Raw genomic sequence first — 7,484 nt, 5'->3', positions numbered from 1 at the left:
GCTCCGCGGCGCCAAACCGCCATCTTGGCCACGCCGCGGGCCGACGCCATTTTGAATTTGCCATCACAACCACCACCATTGGAAGACGGCGGGAAGAGGAGTCGGAGTCGCCACCTTACAACGGTTAAAGAATTTTCCGTCGGTGGGGACTGGAGCGCGTTCGCCTGCCGCTTCTTGGCGGCGGTACGCACAGCAAGATGGACCGATGCGGAGGCTTTGGAGGTGTTGCCGACTCTCCTGGACGACGAATCTGTCCGATTCTTCCGTTCCATAACGACCGATAAGAAGGCAACTTTATGTGGTGTTTTTCAAGAAATGGCCGATGCTTATGAGCCACCAGATGATGCGCATCGGCGATTCGCTCAACGACAACGAGCACCAGAGGAGTCGCCCGTGGCGTTCAGGGGTGCGGTGCTGGAGCTGGCCATGGCAGCTTATCCTGAGACGCCACAGGACCTGCTCGAGCCTCTCATATTAGGGAAAATGTTGGAGCTGTCTCGGGATCTAGGGATCCCCATGCCTGTGTGTGGGCATGAGAAGCTAACTTCCCGGACGGCTGCTAAGTGTCTCGATGCGCAATTCAACCTCCGTCGCTGGAAACAAGTGACGGCGTGGACGGGGGGGCCTGTCAAAGAAGGGGATGCGCTGGGGTGGAACCCTGCGCAGGCTGTCTATGTTCCGGATGACCGGGGCCCTCAACAACTGACGGCCGCCTCCGCTCCATGGACGGGACGCGGCGGGCCGAGACCGCGCGCGGCGCTACCAGAACGGGGCCGTCAGGAGGCGAGGCCTGCGCTTCGGCGCAACGAGGCCGAATGTTTCCGCTGCGGGCGTAGGGGCCACTACGCCAGAGACTGCTGGGCCCGCTTCCCGGCTCCGCCGCAGCAGGAGGCCTCGGCACCGGTCAAGTCGGCTAAAGATCCTCCGAGACAGGCATGTCGGCACGCACCAGACACTCGGCAAGGCTTTACACCTCACCCATCACCGTCGTTGCGCCATCCTAACGTTGTGGTTAAAGCATGCCCTTCGACGGGGCCTTGTCGCTCGGTCACGCAGTGGCGCAAGTTGGCACGGAGAGTCGTCGCGGCCGCTACGGGCTCGTCCACTGTACCGGGGTCTATACAAGGGGTGGACGTACGCATTTTGGTCGACTCCGGCGCGTCTGCGACTATTATTTCGGATGTCATTTTCCATCTGTTGGGCATCCCGCCGGGGGCTGTGCGTCCGGTTTATGGGTCGTGCGTCGCTGCGAACGGGGGTAGCATGGGTATCGTGGGTCAGGTGGATGCTAAGATATCTATTGGGGATGTGTCGGCCTCGGGTGTTGTGTTGATATCGAGATCATTGGCGGTTCCTTGTTTGTTAGGCACCGATTTTTTGGCTAAGATGCCCATTTTGATCAAAATCAATGAGAATTGTATTGAACTGCCGGGGGGCCGTCAAATCTCGTTTCTGCCGTCGCCCTGGGGGCGACCTGCTTCGGCCGTACAAGTGCAGGCGCTGTCCGTCGCATCTGTGGACATCCCACCTGGTACACAGATGCTTATACCCTTGCGGTATCGGAAGCCCCTGCCTGATCGGCTAGGAGCAGTAGGGGTCTTGTTGTCACCGTCCGCCACGATAACAACCGGGTTGGCGTTAGTGGGGGCACAGACCATCGTCCGGCCGGATCAATTACCGTTTTTACAGGTGCTTAATGCGGGGGGAGAAAACGTCCGTGTCCCGGCCGGTACGGTTGTGGCACATGCCACTACGGCGTTTGCGACCCATGATTGTCCACATAGCCGGGGAGTTGTTGCTGGGGTTTCCGAGCCAAGGAGTTCGGATGATCGTTGGGTTGCTCATTTATGTGACGGAAATTCTTCCCTGTCCATGGAGCAACGTGGTGCGCTGCGTAAATTGTTATTGACATATTCCGATGTGTTCAGCTCCGATGATTTGGATTTGGGCCGCACTTCGTTGCTTTACCATCACATTGAGACGGGCGATGCTGCCCCTATTCGATTAAATTCGCATCGGATGAGTCCTGCGGAGCGAGAACACGTACGGGGGGCAGTGGAAGACATGTTGGCTGCGGACATTATATCGCCATCTAACAGCCCATGGGGCGCTCCAGTCGTCTTGGTTAAGAAGAAGGATGGCAAATTGCGATTTTGTGTTGATTTCCGCAAATTGAATAAGATATCGGTGGCAGATGCGTACCCCCTGCCGCGTATGGATGACTCCCTCGACGCATTGTCGGGGGCTAAGTTCTTTTCCACACTGGACCTCTCTTCGGGATTTTGGCAGCTTCCCCTTGACGAGTCCTCACGGGAGAAAACCGCATTCCGTACGCCGCAGGGGTTATTTCAATTCAACTGTCTCCCGATGGGATTGAATGCGGCCCCTGCTACATTTCAAAGATTGATGGAGCTCGTTTTGACGGGGTTGCAGTGGGAGACGTGTCTTATATATTTGGACGATATTATTGTCTTCAGCCGCACATTTGATGAACATTTGACGCGGCTGGAGACAGTGTTCACGAGGATGCGTTCTGCCAAATTGAAATTCAAACCAAAGAAATGTCACCTACTGCAACGGTCCGTCCGCTATTTGGGGCACATTGTGAGTGCTGAGGGAGTGTCCACGGATCCGGAAAAGACGGCGTGCGTCCGGGATTGGCCGACTCCGGCCACCGTGGGGGATGTTCGGCGGTTTTTGGGATTTGCCTCGTATTACCGAAGATTTGTGCCGGGTTTTGCGACGATTGCGAGGCCCTTGCATCTCCTTACGGGTAAAGGACGGAAGTTTGTTTGGGGACAGCCGGAGGAGGCGGCCTTTCGGAGTCTGCGTGATCTATTGGCCACGGCCCCAACGTTGGATTATCCCGATTTCGATCACCCATTCATTCTTGATACGGACGCGAGTGACACAGTTATTGGGGCGGTATTATCACAGTCCAAAGGGGGTGTAGAGCGTGTCGTGGCGTATGGTAGCCGAGTCTTGTCTCCTGCGGAAACCCGCTACTGTGTCACTCGCAGAGAACTATTGGCGGTTGTTTTTTTCCTACGGCAATTTCGACCATACCTCTACGGTCGTTCTTTTATTGTGCGTACGGATCATGCGGCCTTGCAATATGCCCTTAAAATTGACCAGCCATCCGGACAGTTGGCACGTTGGTTGGACACGCTACAGGAATTTTCCTTCCAAATTCAACATCGGAAGGGAGTGCGCCATGCGAACGCTGACGCACTTTCCAGATTACCGCGGCGCGCCCCTTGTAAATGTGAGTCGGGGACGCATAGGTGTTCGCCGATTCCAAACCCCCCTCAGCCGCTTACGTTGGCCGTCGAGAAGTCGGACACTCCGATGGAACCGGGACCGGCTGACGGGGTTTTGAATCTGCCGCGGTCTGTCTGGATCCGGGAACAGATGATGGATGAGTCATTGGTGTCCTTGCGGAAGCGGTCTGCTAGGGACAATGGGAGTCCGAGTACGGCTATGGGGCCGCAAACCGCTCTCCGAGATGGTCTGCTTATGTGGCGGGAGGGGTTCCAGGAACGTTGGCGCCTGGTGGTACCAACGTCCTTGCGATTCGAGTTGATTAGAACCCTCCATTGTGACACTCTCTTACATTTAGGGGTGCAGAAGACCTTGTTGACGTTGCAACGTCATTATTTTTGGCACGGCATGGCGACAGATGTCGTAGGGCACGTGCGCGCGTGCCCTGCGTGTGCACGACGTAAGCCGCCGAAACATCCTTACGTGCCGCCTCTCCAGTCGATTCAGGTGTCTCGAGTCAATGAATTGGTGGCACTGGACATATTGGGACCTTTTCCACCATCGGCGAGGGGTAATAAATATTTGCTGGTAGGGGTTGAGTACCTCTCCCGTTGGCCGATGGCCTGGCCGTTGCCCGATCAGTCGGCCGCGGCCATTACCGACGCCTTTTTGTTTGGGTATATTATGGATAAGGGGGCGCCTGAGAGACTCCTCACGGACCAGGGCAGGAATTTCTCTTCTAAATTATTGGCGGAAGTGTGCGCGGGCCTTGGGACTAAGAAAGTACGGACATCCCCATACCATCCGCAGACGGATGGTATGGTTGAACGGCTGAACAGGACATTGTCTGCCATGCTTTGCCATACCGTGAGTGAACAACAATCAGATTGGGATCTGCACATCCCCGGGGTGCTTTCGGCGTACAGGATGACGCCTCATGCGGCTACAGGATATTCGCCGTTTTACCTTATGTATGGTCGGGAAAACGTGCCGCCGGTGGATGTGCAATTGGGAACTGGGGTGAAGGGACCTCGTAAACCTCTTCCTGAATACATTCAGGACACGGTTCGCCGAGTCACGGAGGCGCGGGAGAATGCCCGCGTGGCTACGGCCAAAGCCCAGGCCCGGAACGAGCGATATGCGCGACGGTCTGAGGGGGAGTGCCCTTGGAAGGTTGGGGACCTAGCCTGGCTTCATTGTCCACAGGTACGTCCGGGGACCTCGCCGAAATTGCACAAACCCTGGCATGGTCCCGTACGCCTCATTGCGGTTCCCAACCCACAGTCAGCACGCGTCCAGATTGGGTCTCGTCGCTGGGTTGTGCATACGTCGCGCTTGAAACCATATGTTGCTCCCTTACATGATGCGTCATCCCCCAATGTTGCCTTGCCGGGGTCTGTTGCTGCTGACTCTCCCCTGCCTGCGTCCATTGATCTTGCTGGAGCGCCTGTCGTACCTGTTCCAGACAGGCCGGCCGTGACATTGCGGGGGACGAGGGGCCCTGCTAGGAGGACGCCTGCCAGGTCTGCGGGACCTTCGAGCCCTGCAGCCCTTCCGACCCAGCTGCGGTCACGGTCACAGGACAAGCCCAAGACTAACTCTTTAGGGACACGGGACGTCGGTGGACTTCCAGCTGCGACAGGGGGATTACCCCCTGTCATTCCTCGACTTTCATCGCGTTCCCGTTCTGCGAGTGGGCCGCCGACCGTCCGGGACGGGCCGGCGACCCGCACACGTTCCAAATCGCTTACGTTTCGTTGATTGTTGCTGTCTTGTTATTTTTTTTTCTTACAGTTGTATTTATTGCATGCTTTTTGTGCGTTCGTTGATGTTAATTGCGTTGTTGTTGTTGTTCTTGCTGTTACATTGTATGCTTAGTGTCCTTTAGGGGGGGAAGCTCGGTTCGCCGCATTACGATTTGCTATTGGTCAGCCGAGGTCGGCTGGGATTTTTCTACGGGGGAGGGTGGTGTAATGCGGGCGTAAGCGACCTTCCGGATGTGACGTCACGGGGGGTGGAGTCATGTGACGTGGGTGGAAGGTTCGGGTCCTTAAGCGGGTAAACCGGAAGGGGAAGTCAGTCGGGGTGTGAGCGGAAAAGAGTGAGGCCACGCGGGCGAGTGAGAAGAGGGGGGGCACCGACGGCCATCGGGAGCCAACCCCGAAGAGAAGAGGAAGCTGCGGAGTGGTGTGCAGCTGCAGAAGAGACAGCCAGAAGGGCTGCGTGTTAGAGGCAGCGGTGTGGCTGCCAGGAGGAGCTGCGGAGAGAGAGAGAGAGAGACAGCACGAGGCTGTCAGAGCTGCGGAGGGAGAGAGGGAGACAGCACGAGGCTGTCAGAGCTGCGGAGAGAGAGAGGAGTTGCAGCGAGTACAGCCAAGGGGGGCTGTGTGAGAGAAACAGCAGCGGGGCTGCTGTTGTGGATCGGGCCGACATTGGAGTCAGCACCGTGGAGAAGCTACAGAGTAAAGACAGCCGTGTGGGTGTACAGCACGAACCGAATAAAGGACACTGAGCCAGACATCGTGGTCCAGTCGTTTATTACAAGTAAGCTTTGTTCCCTGGTATCCTCCTTTGTCTGGGGCCACAAGGTGGCCAGGATCAACAACCATACCGTAACTCAGGGGAATTAATGTGGTGGGCTAGTGCTACCTGATTTGGCTAAGTACTACTTATCGAGAGGCCTCCTTACAATCAAGTGTAATAAAGCTCGTTGAGACGACTTCTGGAATCCGTCTTTTATTCAACTTATGTTACAGTTACTTCACGCTGCTGATAGGCAGCGTGAGAGGGACAGATAGACAGAGAGAGACGCACTGCCACGTGGAAACTCGGAGCCCCGCTCCCACGTGGCCCCCTTCCTCTTCGTTCCCGTTCTAACCACGTGTCGTTCGTCTCCACCCCTATTTGATACCCGGGTCACGTGGTACGTTTCCGCCAATCCTCGTTAGCCTGCATCGAATCTTCCAGGCTCCCTCGTCAGCTCCCGGGACCACGCCCCTGACTCATCTCCCCATTGGCTGTGGCCAAAGCCAGCAGAACCAATCCTTATAGCTGTCACCTTTCCATCACGTCAAGGCCATGCCCCCAGGCTTCCCCCCATTGGCTGTAAACCAGGACCGGCAGAGCCAATCACCATGACGAGTTGTGATACGTCAGTGAGCCGGATATATCCTTATATTACATCACCCCCCCCCGCCCCGGTGTAAAAAGTCAGCCGTCTCGGCTGGGAAAAGGGTGACAAGCCGAATCCAATTAGATAAATAATAGGGTGTCTGAGATGCATTAACAAGGTAAGGGGGGGGAGTAGGCGTCTACGCGCCGAGGAATTCAAAACATTAAACAACAGACATACATTAGGGCGCCCCTGTAGCGCAGTAACAACAGGGTAACAGACGGCAAGGCAATCATTACTAACGAAACGGAAGAGATTTCGACCGCGTACGCGACGCAGGACCCTCTTCATTTTTCGCGCATGGTCGCCTCGCCGCCCGATCTGCAGGAGGTGGTTGCCGTGGAGAAGAAGAAGAAGAATGTTCGGTTTTGGTCGTATCTGGGATAGGTCCCGTTGGAGGAGGGACGTCCGGGGTCTCGTCCCTCAAAACCTGTTCATCCGCGGGGGGTACAACACAGCCCCGCTGGGGATCAACGGGCGAGGCAAGTGGCACATTCGGCACGCCAGACCCCGGCAGGTCAATAAGTGGAGATGAGGGGCCAGCACGCGGGTCAACGTAGGGTTTGAGTCGCGACGAGTGGACATACCAACGACGTTGGCTGTACTGGATGCGAACACTCTGGGGGTTCCGAATGTCCACCAGCCTCACAGGCCCCCGCCAAGGCCTGTGCAGTTTAGGGGACGTGCCCACTGGCACCTGAGGGCAATGGAGCCATGCCAGATCGTCCACCGACCAGGGCATGTCAGTTCGCGATCGACGCGCATACCTCTCGTTCCTTGCCTGCGTACGGGCCGTCGCACATCTGGCAACCTCTCGTGACTCTGTAACCCATTTAAGCGAGCCCCGTACGTGATCAGGCAAGGAAGGGGACGGTTGTTTACCCACCGTACCCAGTTCACATCAATCGGGGGTACATTCTCACGGCCATACATCAGGAAAAATGGCGAATATCCTGTGGACGCGTGCGGAACCGTGCGGTATGCCACCAGGACGCCCGGTATGTGCAAGTCCCAATCGGTTTGTTTTTCACGTACCGTGTGACAAAGCATG

The sequence above is a fragment of the Lampetra planeri genome, chromosome 31 (assembly GCF_965212315.1).
Source record: "Lampetra planeri chromosome 31, kcLamPlan1.2.h2, whole genome shotgun sequence".
Lineage (NCBI taxonomy): Eukaryota > Metazoa > Chordata > Hyperoartia > Petromyzontiformes > Petromyzontidae > Lampetra > Lampetra planeri.
This window is presented reverse-complemented; position numbering follows the sequence as displayed.